We start from the raw sequence: 17,022 nt of genomic DNA on the forward strand, positions 1-17,022 counted from the left end.
TCTGTCCTTCTGTTTGTCATTTATTTGAGATAGAAAGAATGACTGCTTTTTATGGGCAAAAAAAAAAAAAAAAAAAAAAAAGAAAGAATTGCTGTTTTTGACTCCTGGGTGAGCTTAGAACTACCTATGGCAAAGTGTCAAGAATCTTAAGCTATCACACTGCTATTTTATATAAGGCTATGTTATATGTCTTTATGTTCAATTCCATTATTCCCTGGTTATGATTTCATGTTAGTGAAGTCTATATGTATACATTCACTTGGTAAGTTGAATATTTTGAATACTAAGCTAAGAAATACATGTACACACCCAACCCTTCCCTACATTTGTCCTGCTGTTAAGCCAAGAGCTACATAGAAATTTGTTAACCAAATCTGGAGTATACTGGTTTGTTGGGTTACTTAAGGCTTAAGCTCTTGGCTTCAGGATCCAGGTTGCCTGGGTTTCAATCATGGACCCTCTATTTGTTATGGTAACTCTTGGAGGCGTACTGAAACTTTTCCATAGATTTCCCCATGGGGTTGTTAAAAAGGATTAAATTATCTCATGTTTGCAAAATGTGTAGAGTACTACTTTTCACTGTTTAACAAACTAAAATTTAAATAAAAAATAAAATGCTACCCATATTAATGATCTTTTGTCACTTATCAGAGCTTGTTCAAATATATGCCACATGATGGATCTCAGAAATTCCCATCAGGTAGCTGGCCAGGTGGGTGCTAGTTTGGCAGGCTTCAAATTTGACACTTGGCCTCTGTGCTCAAGGTCTTAAAATGGTAGCACAAACTGTTTTCTCTGCCTGGGGGTTGAGAACAGCTGAAGCTTTTAGTGAGATGAATTTGAAATAAATACACATAAGAAAAACATAGTGTCTGACTTTGCCATGAGATATCTTTTAATTTAGCAATTCCGAGACAGATCTATTTGCAAAATGGGAATAGATACCCAGGTTAGGCTGATAGAGGACTCAATATTCTGTTGCTAAGGATCTTAGCCTATTCACAGTTTGCTATTTTTAGAGTGTGCAAGAATGAATCAGAGACCTATGATTAATTATTAATGATTGTGAAATAACACTGTTGGATGACAGGAAGTAGAAAGTTTTAATAACACCTGCTTTGAGGATTACTTTTAACAAACACATAAAAGGGATTTTTGAAGTTATAGTTTGCCTCTTTGGAACATTGCTTGTTTTGAAATATTTTTTTTCCTAAGTGTCTGTGGTTTAGTCCTATCTTGAAAAGACCTTGGCAATGAGAAGCTCTGAAAAGATTAATTATAGCTCTTTACTTATTAGCATGCAAACTAAATTCTTAAAATTGGTGAATGTCTGACAGCCTGTCAGATTAAAAGAAAACTGTTTTTTCACTTTGGCTTTCAGTGTCTATAGTAATTAGTGATATTGATTATTTAGTAAGCCAAGGCTCTGTTCTCTCTGAGTTAGCCTTACAAGAAAACTCAAGGGTAGAGAAGTTAATACTTGGTCAGAGTCATATTGGTAGTAAGGGACGGATTTGTTGTGAGCAATCTGACTCGAAAGCCTACACTTTAATATAGATTTATTTTTTGTTTCATGTTGAAGACCTCCTTATATATCTCTAATCAAGAACATGATCAGATTATATCTTGTATGAATTTTATTCGTTCTTATCTTACTACAGCCATTCATTTGTTTAATAAATACTGAGCACACACTAGGCTAGTAATTGATACGCTTGAGTATTTATTCACTAATGGCTTAAATGTATCATTTTATTTAACCCTTGTAGCAACCTCAGGCCCTAGTTTGGAGATTTACTGGGTACCAGATGTTGCTGACACAGGTGTTGAGTATAAATGATGAGGAGACAAAATATTCTTGTTTTCTTGGATCTTATCCTAGTGAGTAGGGACTGACAATTAAAAAAAAAAAAAAAAAGCAAGTGATAATATGAAGCTCATCTAAAATGATCGTCCTACCATCAAACTCCAATCAGGGAAGGGAGCTGGAGAGTCAGGGGCATGTGTCCTTACTTCAATAGGGTGATGAGAGAAAGTCTCACCAAAGAGATGACATTTGAGCAAGAACTTGAAGGAGATGGAAGAGCAAATGAAGTCCACATCTTATTACATTTAACTTTAAGAATTTCTTAGCTGAGGACATGTACCAGATAACTTTCTTTTACTCGCTTGCCCAGGATCCACTCTCTGCCCTTCTATACCCTTCTTTTTTGTCATGGGAAGACAGGCTGTGTGAACCACATCAAGAGGGAATTTTGCACTTTGGCTTTCAGTTCAGTTCAGCTGATGGGAACTTCTAGCATGAGATCAGAGAGGAAAAGAGAGTGAGGTCAGGGTATTTGTTCCCTCTGTCTGTCTCCAAATGGAACCTTGGATAAAATGGGGCATCAGAGAATCATTAGCCCTATTTTAGCAAGTAAAAATGTAATACTAAAAGAAGAAATAATTTGATCTAGGTATAACAAGGAAGGTGCAATTAAGATAAAAAAGAAGTTTGCTTCAAGTACCTAAACTTTTGCTTACTGAAATTAGCCTATGGAAGGGTATAGTTCTCTTTAGAGATCCCCTTTAAGCACAGATGGCATTTATTGACCCTATAGCCAAAAGAACATATGTGCACATGCGCGCACACACACAGTTGCTTTCAGTTTCAATGGGTTAACAAACTTGTTGAAGCTCTTCTACTACTGAGTTGTGAGTTCCAGAATAGGACCCTTGGCTCTGTGGAAATGAGAGCAGCCTCCTGCCTTCAAGTGACTTGCTGCGTGGAATCTCTCAGCAGCTACCATGTAACTGCTTAGTTTTGTGGTTTCAGTGAGGAAAGCATTAGTTGCTCAGTTATGTCCCATCCTTTTGCAACTCCATAGACTGTAGTCCACCAGGCTCCTCTGTCCATGGAATTCTCCAGGCAAGAATACTGGAGTGGGTTGCTGTTCCCTTCTCCAGGGATCTTCCCGACACAGGGATCAAATCCAGGTCTTCTGCATTGCAGGCAGATTCTTTACCATCTGAGCTACCAGGGAAGCCCCTGTTTCAGTGAAAAAGGTAAAATAAATATTCTCCACTGTATTTGGAGACTAAACTAAGCTTTACTATGCTTTTCATGTCTAGTCATACAAGTAAGCCATGCACTGTCGGGAAGCATTTTCAAAATTAATACTTTCTATAGATTGCATATCTTTATTAGGAACTACAGTATTTTATTCAAAGGCACAATGTGTCTGGAAATGATTTAAAATAACTTAAAGTATTATTCTGATATGCTCTACTCATAAAAAAATATAAAACAGTTGAAATTATCCTTTCCACTAGGATGACCTGAGTTCTTTGAGGGCATGGGCCCTTCTTTGTCTCTGAATTCCCCACAACATTGGAACCCATCAAATATTGATAGCTATAAAATATTTCCATTAAAAAATCACATTTATATTAATTGGTGATAAATTGATATGAACAGTTCATGTTCCTATATTCAATAACATCTAAAGGAGGTATTTAATTCAGGGTAAGGATAGTGAAAGAATTTGTGGAGATGGACTGAACTCACACTTTTAAGGCTTTGGGTATTTTCTATACGAGTTAGCAAGCACATATGCACACACACACATACGTGCACATGCCTACTATAAAAAATAAAAACACTATGACTCTTTGCATGAAAATCTTCAACAGTGTTTATAATTCACTAAGTTGGTGGTAATTTTTTGTAGCTTCTGTAGGAAACAAGTACATGTACCTAAAAATAAACCATGCAAAGACTTATCAGAACCATTTAGAGTAAGACCAATATAGTCACATAATCATACATTTGCTTTTTCACTTTTCTAAAGCCGTGTGTCGAATAGAGACAGAAGAAGGAAAATAAAGGTTTGTGGTTGTCTCATGAGCCCACAATCCCGCTGACCTCTGGTTCCTTATCACATTGCCTTCTTTGAGTCTGAACCTCCTGGTTCTCTTTTCTAAGGGCCCCTATAGGGTAATCCAGGACAATCTCTTCACCTCAAAATATTTAGTTTGATCACATGTGCAGAGTCTCCTGTATCATGTAGGATAACACAGTCACAAATTCCAGGAATTAGGGTGTGGGCATCTTTGGGAGGCTATTGCTATGCCAACCATACTATGATAATGAACTTCTTCCTTCAAGTGCTGCTGCTCTTTGAGCTGGGAAGTAGCTACCTTGGCCCAGAGCTTTAATTCCTAACCACAGAATTACAAATCTCAGTCTTGGCTTCAATATTTATTAATGAATAGGGTTTAGTTCTATTTATTTATTCATGAGTTCAAGCCTTCATTTAATCAATAAACTCTTAGCTATTTATTTTGTTGACAGTGTGCGTCTTTCCAAGAAATTCTGTAAAATGTTAACTGATTATTTTACACAGATACAGATTGCTGCAAATTGCAGAGGTGAACTAATTGTTATTGTTGCTAGAGTTATTATTTGCTGTCTGATGATGAGATGTTGGTTTGCTTTTTTTTTTTTTTTTTGATGGGAAGAGTTTAATGCTTAGAGTCTGATCTAAAAGCAGATTTCCTTATTAGGTAGTACTGTGAAAATATCCATGAAAACATCATCAAACATTGCCTCTCAGCAAGCAATTCAGGAGTATTGACGATTCCACTGTTTTATGTCCAATATTCTCAAGGTAGCAGTAGATTTCCCTAAGAAAGATGATGTGGCTAACAGAAAAAAATAATAGCATCAGCACTTTTTCCCCTTGCAAGTGCAAAGAACTATAATTTTTAAGAACCATCCCACTGTAGTTGTTGTTTTTGTTCAGTCACTAAGTCATGTCTGACTCTTTGCGACTATATGGACTACAGGAAACCAGGCTCCCCGTCCTTCCCTATCTCCCGGAGTTTTCTCAGATTAATGTCCATTGAATCGGTGATGCTATCTAACCATATCATCCTCTACTGCCTACTTCTCCTTTTGCCTTCAATCTTTCCCAGCACCAGGGTCTTTTCCAATGAGTAAGCTCTTTGCATCAGGTGGCCAGAGTATTGGAGCTTCAGCATCAGTCCCTTCAATGAATATTCAGAGTTGATTTCTTTAGGATTGACTGATTTGATCTTGCTGTCCAAGGAACTCTCAAGAGTCTTCTACAGCACCACAGTTCGAAAGCTCAATTCTATGACATTTGGCCTTCTTTATTGTCCAACTCTTCCAGCCACACATGACTACTGGAGAAACCATAGCTTTAACTTCACAGTCTTTTATCGGCGAAGTGACATCTCTGCTTTTTAATACACTGTCTGCTAAGTCTCTTCAGTTGTGTCCGACTCTGTGTGACCCCATAGACGGCAGCCCACTAGGCTCCTCCGTCCCTGGGTTTCTCCAGGCAAGAGCACTGGAGTGGGTTGCCATTTCCTTCTCCAAATACACAAATACACTCTCTGGTGATCTCTAAATCATAAAATGCCTAATTACCCAGAATCAGCCTCATTCTCAAAAAGAGGTTCATAGAATGTTGTAACTAGAAGGAAAACAAGAGATTATTTAGTCTAATTTTTTGTACAAATGAGGACTCTCAGACCCAGAGGGAAATTAACTTACCCAAAGTCAAACAATTAATTAGAGCTACATTAGTAGTAGACTCAGTTTAATTCCTTTGACTTTTCTTTTGTGCATATTTCCATTAAGAAATATGTTTTGAACATTCCCTAAAAATATGGCTGTGAGTTTTAGCACGATGCTGCAATAGAAGTGACTGCTTGAAGACCCCTTGTCTTGTTCTTATTTTTCTTTTTTTATGACTATTGTAAAATATTACTTACATCTGTGTGTGTGTGTGTGTTATGCAAATCGTACCTGCTGGTTTCTCTTAGTTGCAATGACCACTAGAAGTATGGTGCCTGCCTTTAGAGTCATTGGGTAAAGTCTTGAGTTCAATTGAAATCTGAGTACATGGAAGAACCAGATGGGTGTTGCCGGGCTTCCTTATGAGTCATCAGTGTAAATCATGGAGGAAGTAAGAAATAAACCTTGACAGTTGATGATATGGCATGACTTAAGTAGCAGCAGCTCAGGGAAGCCAGGATATGTAAAGAAAAGAGCTTGACTAGACAGGGACAGAGGAGTGAAGAGATTTAGGTTAACGTACAGCTGAGAGAAAGGCAAATCCCCCGTTCTCACCTGATTCTAATTTCGAGTATCCTGCACCTCTTCTTCAGTATCCTCTGTAGTCACTGAAGATGTTTAAGTGGAGAAGTGAGGTTATTGAAGCAGTTCTTTATGACATGTAATTTGCCAGACTGTGCTGAGTGTTGTGGAAGAGTGTGTCCAGATGCACGGGGACCAGTTTGGAGGTTAACAAAAGTGTCTAAACACAAAGGATTAAGGCCAGTGGGAACTCCAATCACAGAACCCATGAGGCACCCATGGTCCACCTCCCCCCTCTCCTACAGCAGTTGGGGGCCTCTTCCTCCTCTGGTCACAGGCCAGTCTCTCTGGTATTGTCAATGCTATTCTCTCCCATTTCCTCAAGAACTTTCCCTTTTATCTCTTTTTTCTATCCTACTTCCCCCCTCATTATTGGTCTTTCATTTTAACATTGTCAGCTCTCTTTCCTCTTAAACATGAAATTTCTTCTCAGCTCTAGCCCTGCTGGAAGGCTAGAGATTTTTGTTTACTAATGAACTTTTTTGACGTTTCAAAGAACTGTCAAGATGCACTGCTTACATATGCTCAATTACCTAAAATCACACAATGACTTTGCATTTGCTAGCTTTTTCATAAATTAGCAAATAAGTCCCATCAGTTTTGATTCCCACTGCCTCCATACAACTCCTCTTGCTAAGGCCACCAGTACTCTCCTGAAGCTACAACCCAGGCACACTGTTTTCTCTCCTGACTTGCATGCCCTCTGAACAGCTTTTGCATGGTTGACTGCTCATCCCATCTGGAAATAATTTCTTCTGGTTTCTGTAACACTGAATTCTCCTCATCTTCCTCATTCTTGATTCCTAGTTCTTCTTTGCTTGGTACTCTACTCTGATTCCCCACAGAATCACATTCTTTCTAACCACTTCAATTATGATCCAAGAGGTCACTAATTTATACCTCCAGCCAGGATCCTTTCTTTGGACTCTGAGACATGTATATCCATTTGCTTAAGCAACAAGTCTACTTCAGTGTCTCAGAGGACCTCAAACACCCGTTTCCCCAGTGGAACTCACACTATTTACCTGAAAATCTCTTTCTCCCAACGATTTCAGTCAACTGAGCCACCATAACCCACTTTTTCATGTTAGAATCCTGGGTCATCATAGATGTTTCTTGACGCTTTCCCTCCTCTGTTCTGTGGCATCTAATCAGTCACGCCATCTAGCTGATTCTGCTTCCTAAATATCTTAAATATTTCTTCCTAAATATCCTGCCCCTTTACTCCATTTCTGATGCTGCCACTTTAGCTTAATAAACTTTCATAAGTCACTTGAGCCATTGTAATTGCCTCCTTATGATTTGCTCACTAAAAAACCTCTCTTCCACCTCTGATTCATTTTCACATAATGGCTGGAATGTTACCATAAAAACCTGTGACAGCCACCAGTAATGATGAGAATTTTGATATAAGGTAATTTGCAATGGGTTACTATTCCCCATCCTTCCTCCCATTCTCAAACAGAAGTGAGGTAAAGTTCTCATTTTTTATTGGAAAGGTCCAAAGGAGCTGGCATCATCAACTCAATGGACATGACTGTGCGCAAATTCCGAAAGATAGTGAAGGACAGAGAACCCTGGCATGCTGCAGTCCATGAGGTCACAAAGAGCCGGACATGACTTAGGCGCTGAACGACAACAGGAGCTAGCGAGGCCCACTGAGGAAACTTCAGAAACGCCTCTTTTGGGATTCGGATAAGGAACTTCCACTCCCTCAGTTTCCTCAAGTCCAGCTTCCCTAGATGAAATCCTCAAAACAAAAGGTTTCTGATGTTGCTGCTACTGTCTTAGAAATCCTTTCCATAGCACTCAGCATCATCCTGACCAGCATCCACCTTGAATGGACAACTGCCATTAGATGGTGCCAAACAGAGGCTGGGATGAGACCCCGCCCGGCTTGGAGGAGTTTGGACAGCTCTTCTGTACTCCCCCGACTGACAGCCTACTGTCCTAGTGGTTCCTCCAGGTGACTTCATTAACCTAACCATAACAAATGTTATGTTTGTTTGATGTATGTTTTCCATGTTTAATGGCCGTGGAAAATCCTGGACCGCACTTAATGGAAAAGCTTTAGTGAATTTTTATAAACTGAAATCAGAATGTGTCACTTCCCTTGTTAAAAATTTTTCACAGAGTCCACCCCCACCCCCCCGCCCCACCCGCACTGAGAATAAAATCTCTATAATTACGTGGGTTCTAAGGCTTGACTTCAATCGCCATTACTTTTGGGGAATGGGCAGTGGGCATGAATGTGGAATCCACTTGCCTATAAAACTAGCAAATGGTGGGGCCTGGGGCTTCTGAAACTGTATTTCCTATCTAAAGGTATTCAGAGTCAATTAAATATAAAAGCTAGTAAGTTAGAAATATGCCAAAGGAGAGGAAAAGCAATTTGACTACCACTCCACTCTGGCCACGCCTTCATCATCCTGCCCATTTGCAGGTTCATGAAGATGTCAGGCTCCTTCCTACCTCAGAGTTTGAGAGCTGACCATTCCCTCTGCCTGGAATGCTTTCTTCCTTCCTTCTACCTGATTAATGATTTCTCGCCTTATATATATTACTTAGAAATCACTTCATCGTGGGAATCTGTCCCTTTTGTACTCCCAGCTTAAATTAGATTCCATCTCCCCGTTCTAGCATACTTATCCTCTTAGATTTTTTTAAAAAATTATGATTACCTAATATCTATCTTCGGAGAAGGCGATGGCACCCCACTCCAGTACTCTTGCCTGGAAAATCCCATGGACAGAGAAGCCTGGTAGGCTGCAGTCCATGGGGTCGCTAAGAGTTGGATACAACTGAGTGACTTCACTTTCACTTTTCATTTTCATGCATTGGAGAAGGAAACGGCAACTCACTCCGGTGTTCTTGCCTGGAGGATCCCAGGGACGGGGGAGCCTGGTGGGCTTCTGTCTGTGGGGTCACACAGAGTGGGACACAACTGAAGTGACTTAGCAGCAGCAGCAATATCTATCTTTTCCTCCCCATCCAGCCACCCATCTATCCACCAAATCATCCTTCCTATAAATCCTTCCTAAACATCTCCTTTTCACCAGGAATCTTAGATTTGTTGTAAGAAAACCTATGGCAGGATTTCTATTGAGTGGTTGGAAAATGGATACAGACTAAGTAGACAAGGGGATTGAAAAAAAAAAAAAGCCTGGAAAAATGGCAAGAGTGCCCCCAAGTAAAATATAGGACAATTAGGATAGAGTCAGATTTTAAGGCAAGAGGAACTGTCCTTTTATTTCAAGACTGTGATGAAACCTTCAAAGATTAGTGTCTAGTATACAAGAGAATCTGCAGGACTAGTTGAGAATCATCTGCAGAAGTATATATGAATGAAGCTCTGAGAATACTGACAATCTCTGAGGTATAGAGTGGAAATAAAGAAGACAGAATGGCATATTTGAAGGACATTCCAAGAAAGTTAGCTCAAGAAGAATTTTTCACATTTTCTACATAATACAAGGTAATAAAAATCGCTTTTTCCTAAAAAAGAGAATAGCTCAAGTAAAATAAGAAGGTTAAAGTCCCTGATGTATACCATTTCACTAGCAAAGAATGATGTAATACTTCTAAGGTGGAAAAAAAAAAAAAACCCAGTATGGTTTAATTCTTGTTTGGACATTGATTGTTCTGTAGTTGTAAAAGTTGGAGCCTTAATTAGCCAATTAAATCTTGCTTTCCTTATCCTATTATCTAAACATATATTTTGAGATGTTGAAAAAACTCTCCTTTATTTGAAACAAGCTCTGAAAATATTATCCGATAGAAACCCATTTGCACAGTGATTGAGTCACAACAAATCCAGATTCCTGGAATCTGTGAGAAAGACCTGTGCTTGTCACGGCATCCCTGCTGGAGGGCCTGGCAGGTTTCTCAACCAGGTTTTCTGCGTTGCTATGCTCCGGCTAGTCACATGAGGGCAGCAGAGAGGCAGGTAGACACCCGCCCTGAAGAGCAAATCTTAGAAACCTGAGGCTCTAATTTTGGGCGTGTTTTCAGAAACATCCTGTCACAAATTAAATAGCATGTTTTATCTTTTTAAATAATTGTGGTCAATCGGTTTGCTTACTTTTCTTTTTTAAAAGAAAAAGGGGACCTGCATCTAGTAATAGGTAAATGCTTGTGAATACAGACATTTGCAGTCATTGGACAGAATGTACTTCCTGATTTTTCTTGCGTAGTTAAATCTAGGACAAAAGATTTACTTAGTACTCAATTATACCGTCTTATATCAGAATGAATAATTATTTTGATCTAGCACAGTCTAAACCCCATCTCCTGTTTGGAGACATATGGAAGCACATTTGAATGAAATGTAGTTTGTATGAAAGATTGCTGAAATGTATCAGGCTTTGTATTAGATTTGTGAACTGTCTCTGGCTGTATGCTAGGTTTCCACAGAAAGTTATTGGGTCAGTTTGACTCATAACTGAAACTTAATGAATGCTGAGCTATGAAGACAGAGGTTAACCTATTCCATCTGCCTCAGGATTTCTGTGTCTTGAGAATATCTCTGTTCTCATAGCCAGATGCCTTTTCCCCACCTCAGTTTCTAGCCCCTCCATTCCGTTACCTAACTGAATTCTCCAGGCTCCTCAAGTCACAGCAGAGGTGTTTTCTCCAGGCAGCCAGCTCCACTGCTTTTCAATCTCCTTGGCTATTGTGTGTCTCTCCCATTTCCTCCCATGGAGTCCTGTAAGCCCCTCTGGGAACTATGGCTTGCTTCTAATTTTATCTCCAGCACCTAGCATTGTGTACTTAGTAGGAGCCAGCTTAAAAATATTTAAGAATCTTTATCAAGTCTGTTCAAGGAAACATAAATGAAGGGTAAGAGTAGCAGAGGACTCTATACTGTGAAGAAAAGGTTAAAAGAGGATTTGTTACCCTGCCTGTTGTAGGGTGGGGTTGGGGAATGTAACATTTGAGGCCAAAGTGAAGATGGTGGAGATCAATTTTTCTCAGCAAACATTTGACCATCAGATATGATTGGCTAGACCCAAGGCCTACAGCTAGTCCTGTATGAGTCATATGACCCAGTACTGATGAGAGCTGGGGCTAAAATGAAATAAAAGCATGTTTGTGAAAATGCTTTGTGTCGTGCTAAGCACCTAGGAGAGCGAGCACTGTCATCTGTTTAAAACAAAAGCAGCAGCTTAGACCTTGTAGTGATCTTAGCAAAACACTTTTCCCTTCCCTTAGCTTTCTGGTTGTTAAGGTGGTTCTCTCAAGGGCATCAGCTTGTGCTAGAGGTCACTGCGGTGTGATGAGGAGAGAGAGCGAGAAAGAGAGCTCTTTCTGGAGCAGACTCAGCTTGCCTTCTTAGCATCTTGTTGCTAGGCAACAGCTCCGCCAGTGAAAGCTCATCTCCCTCTTCAAAGATGGAGTGAGGTCTTGTTGAGGGAAATGCAGTTTGTATAAATTGGACCATATGCAAACAGTATTCTGCTCTAATCCTCAAAATTGCCTTATTCTATAAGGAAGACAAATAATTCCTACTTAAAATCCTGTTACTTAGCAACCAGATACTATAACTCTTCTCTTTTTGTTGCAAAGCAATATACTTCCTTTTTAATCTTATTGATTTATTTTTACCTTTCCACCCATATGCCTTTCTAAATTGATTTAATGAGATTCAGCAGGGCATTGTTTTGTGGTAGTATTTCCCTAGACTGCTGAATTAATTTCCATTTGAAAAATTACTTCAGATCTGCTGCTTCTAGCCAGCACCTAGCATATTGCTTTTAGTGCATATTACACTATGATAAGATATAATGGATTGTCAATTCAAAGAGCCAATATTTAAAGAATTGGTTTTTTAAGAGGAAGTGTAAATAGATTAGTGCTATTTGTAAATATCTAAAACACCTACACATGGCTTACTAGACTCTAAAATTTCAAAAATCAATATGGAATAATTGCCTTGCTGAGAATTTTGAAATATCCATCAGACCCTAAAAGCCTTTTGTATTAAACTTCCAATATTTCAAATTGTTGGTCAATTTAGAGGGCAAAATTTGCAATTTGCTTTTATTTTCATCTCAAGATAATGTTACAAACTTTTGGAAGCTAGTGGCCAAACTGACATAACCACATAATTTTTTTTTTTTAATTCTGGAAGACTTCTGAGATTATAAATAGAGATGTTTTAACTTAAAAGCAAGGTGTTTTAAAATTCTTTTCTAATATTTACTGAGTGAATTAAAAAGAAAGGGTTTATTGCAAGAAAGCCACATGAGGAGATTGAGAATATGTCTCAAATCCACCTCCTGAAAGGTGCAGGGCTTGGGATATTTACACAAAGAACGGGGTGGCTTGGGGAGTGGGGAAAGATGAATAGAGATAAGAAAAAGGTGAGATAGTGCTCGCTCTGTGTAGCTGCAGCTAAGCTACATGCTTCTCCATGCAAGCGTGTTCAGAACATGGTTGCATTAGTATGTTGTAAGGGTGGAGCTTTTGGCCCTCTGATATCAAAAGGCCACTGTCAGATACTTGTGCAAGCCTAGTTGAAGGGTCGGTGGTCCCAACCAGTCTCAATTGGTTTGGACTCAAAATGGACAACAACTGACTCCAAGTTCCTAAAAAACAAGTTGAGCAAACATCTTAAGACACTTGGGTCAGAGACACTATTTTAAGGGGCAGTAAAGGGGTCTTTTTAGGTTCAGTGGTGCTTGGGGGATATGCACGTTTTCATCTAAACAATTAAAGTGAGCTGAACAGTGAAGGCAGGTTACAGTGCATTGTTTATTGTTGTTAGGTTGCTCAGTCATGTCCTGCTCTTTGTGACCCTGTGGACTGCAGCACACCAGGCTTCCTTGTCCTTCACCATCTCCCGAAGCTTGCTCAAACTCGTGTCCATTGCGTCGGTGATGCCATCCAACCATCTCATCCTCTCATCCTCCTCCTGCCTTCAATCTTTCCCAGCATCAGGGTCTTTTCTAATGAGTCAGCTCTTCACATCAGGTGGCCAAAGAATTGGAGCTTCAGCTTCAGCATCAGTCCTTCCAATGAATATTTGGGACTGATTTCCTTTAGGATTGACTGGTCTGATCTCCTTGCAGTCCAAGGGACTCACAAGTCTTTTGAATGCCACAGTTCGAAAGCATCAATTCTTTGGTGCTCAGCCTTCTTTATGGTCCAACTCTCACATCCATACATGACTACTGCAAAAACCATAGCTTTGACTGGATGGACCTTTGTTGGCAAAGTAATGTCTCTGCCTTTTAATTATGCTGTCTAGGTTTGTCAGAGCTTTTCTTCCAAGGAGCAAGTGTCTTTTAACTTCATGGCTGCAGTCCCTGTCCACAGTGCTTTTGAAGCCCAGGAAAATAAAATCTGTCATTGTTTCCATTGTTTCCCCATCTATTTGCCATGAAGTGATGGAATTGGATGCCATGATTGTAGTTTTTTGAATGTTGACTTTCAGGCCAATTTTTTCACTCTCCTATTCACCCTCATCAAGAGGCTCTTTAGTTCCTCTTTGCTTTCTGCTGTAAGTGTGGTGTTATCTGCATATCTGAGGTTATTGATATTCCTCCCAGCAATCTTGATTCCAGCTTGTGCTTCATCCAGCCCAGCGTTTCTCATGATGTACTCTGCATAGAAGTTAAATCAGCAGGGTGGCAATATACAGCCTTGACGTACTCCTTTCCCAATTTGGAACCAATTGGTTGTTCCATGTCCAGTTCTAACTGTTGCTTCTTGACCTGCGTACAGGTATCTCAGGAGACAGGTCAGGTGGTCTGATATTCCCATCTCTTGAAGGATTTTCCACAGTTTGTTGTGACCCAGAGTCATTGGCTTTGGCATGGTCAATGAAGCAGAGGTTGATGTTCTTCTGGAACTCTCTCGCTTTTTCTATGATCCAGCGGTTGTTGGCAATTTGATGTCTGGTTCCTCTGCCTTTTCTAAATCCAGCTTGAACATCTGAAAGTTCTCAGTTCGTGTACTGTTGAAGCCTGGCTTGAAGAATTTTGAGCATAGTTTGCCAGCCTGTGTGATGAGTGTAATTGTGTGGTAGTTTGAGCATTCTTTGGCATTGCCTTTCTTTGGGATTGGAATGAAAATTGGCCTTTTCCAGTCCTGTGGCCACTGCTGAGTTTTCCAAATTTGCCGCCATATTGAGTGCAGCACTTTCACAGCATCATCGTTTTGGATTTGAAAGAGTTCAGCTGGAATTCCATTACCTTCACTAGTTTTGTTCATAGTGACGTTTCCTAAGGCCCACTCCAGGCTTGATAACTCCAGGACTTCACACTCCAGGATGTCTGGCTCTAGGTGAGTGATCACACCATCAGGGTTATCTGGGTCATTAAGATCTTTTGGGTCTAGTTCTATCTATTCTTGCCATCTCTTCTTAATATCTTCTGCTTCTGTCAGGTCCTTACCATTTCTGCCCTTTATTGTGCCCATGTTTCCATGAAATGTTTCCTTGGTAGCTCTAATTTTCTTGAAGAGATCTCTAGTCTTTCCCATTCTATTGTTTTCCTCTATTTATTTGCACTGATCACTTAGGAAGGCTTTCTTATCTCTCCTTGCTATTCTTTGGAACTCTGCAATCAGATGGGTATATCCTTCCTTTTTTCCTCCACGTTTTACTTCTCTTCATTTCTCAGCTATATGTAAGGCCTCCTCAGATAGCCATTCTGCCTTTTTGCCTTTCTTTTTCTTGGGGATGGTTTTGATCACTGCCTCCTGTACAATGTTACGAACCTCTGTCCATAGTTCATCAGGCACTCTGTCAGGTCTAATCCCTTGAATCCCTTTGTCACTTCCACTATATAATCATAAGGGATTTTACTTAGTCATACCTGACTGGCCTAGTGGTTTTCCCTACTTTCTTCAGTTTAAGTCTAAATTTTGCAATAAGGAGTTTCATGATCTGAACCACAGTCAGCTCCTGGTATTTTTACTGACTGTATAGAGCTTCTCCATCTTCGCCTGCAAAGAGTATAATCAGCCTGATTTTGGTATTGACAATCTGGTGATGTCCATGTGGATTGTTTATTAGGCAAGTTGTAGTTGAATGGATCTAACTGATGACTACCCTCAGTTTCAGTTTGACACTTGATTGCCACCCAGCCTGAAAAATCCTGATCAGAAGTTGGAAAACTTGAATCCTTGAGTGAGTTTAGTTTTAACTTTTTAGTGTTTTCCTCCCCTTACTTTACCCTCCTCCCTCTCTCCCTCCCTCCCTCTCCATTTCCTTCTTTCCTTTTCCCCTCCTTCCTTCCCTTCCTTTCTTCTCTTCCTATCCTTCTTGCTTCATGTGTCAGTCCACTTATCATTTGTTGTTCTTCTTCTCTGTTGACATTTTTTGGTCATGATGGAACTCTTCCTGGAAACAGACTAAGAAGAAAAAGGGTTTGTTCACAATAGAGCTGAGCAGCCCCATGTCAGGGTCTGCAGAGCCATCAGAAAGCTTTTCCTCCCTCTCTCAGCTCTGCTTCTCTCCTCATGCTCTTAAACCAAGTTTATCTGTGTATCTGTTCCCATGACTTTTGTTAGCTTCCTGGACCATATGGTCTTAGTTTAAACAGAAAGGGAAGACCTCCAATTTACCAATATTTTTATCCTAGGAAAGGACCAAAGAAGGTAATCTTGAGTCACATACTTACTCGAAAACCAAATCGTGTGGCCATAAAAGTAGAAAAATGAAAGAAAATAACAGCTCCAAATGTTTGAAAAGGAGGGGTGTTTGGGGGGAAGATGATGGTGCTGTTGATTTCAAGGAGAGGAGTGCTAAGCAAAGAAAACTAAAAATAATCACTACCCCATCGTTTGCCATGTACTTCAGGAAAAAAGATTGGTTAGACATACTCTTGGATTATTAAAAGTTCAACAGCTAATGGGATAGCAGGTTTATAAGCTGATACCTTAAAAGCAGTGTTACTAACATAACAATTAAAGCTTTCACAGGGTTCTCTAGAATCTTAGAGAAGGTGAACCAGCTTGCCTAGGAATACTGAGCTGCAAAGTAAGAAGAACTATGCTTGGTGAGCTGTGGAGATGGTTGTTACCAAGGATACTACACCTGTGCAATGATACTTATATTTTCAATCTTGAATAGTGTGTAAGAATAAGCCAGGTTAACAAAGGAAGCAGACATTAAGGCAAATGAAACAGCAAAGACAAGAAGAACATGGTACGTTTATGAAATGTTAGCCATTCAGTATGAATCAAGCAATGAGTAATTACTGGGACTTGCTGGGAGATGTTGGCATAAAGAAGTAGGAACATTATCACAAAGGGCCTTTGGGGCCATGATAAAGCATTTAGTTTATCTTGTATGTGAAAAAGAACCCTGAGAGATTTTAGAGACAGGGAGAATTAGTCACTCAGTCATGTCTGACTCTTTGTGACCCCATGGACTAGAGAGGACCGCCAGGCTCCTCTATCCATGGAATTCTCCAGGCAAGAATACTCCTCCAGGGAATCTTTCCAACCAAGGGATCGAACCAGGTCTCCCTCATTGCAGGTGGTCTCTTTACCATCTGAGCCACCAGGGAAGCCTGTGAATACTGGAGTGAGTAGCTTATCCCTTCTCCAGGGAATCTTCAGGTAAGTAAACATTATTGTGGAACAATATTTAAAATGAAAATGGAAAAGACATTGGAGTCCTCATTTTAAAGCTGCCTCGGAGTATGTATGTGGAAGTGGGCCCTACAGTACAGACACCTTCATAATTATTGGTTTAAATTACTGCCTCCAATTTTTTGAAGATGCTGCAAACATAGAAACTATTAATATTTATACAGAAACCAGTTGGCTTTAGGAAGGTGTTTCTAGCCAGGGTTACCAGCCACGAGTCCTGGGTGCTCTAGGCCTTCATCTATCAGCCATGGGGG

The sequence above is a fragment of the Capra hircus genome, chromosome 2 (genome assembly GCF_001704415.2).
Source record: "Capra hircus breed San Clemente chromosome 2, ASM170441v1, whole genome shotgun sequence".
NCBI classification, from domain to species: domain Eukaryota; kingdom Metazoa; phylum Chordata; class Mammalia; order Artiodactyla; family Bovidae; genus Capra; species Capra hircus.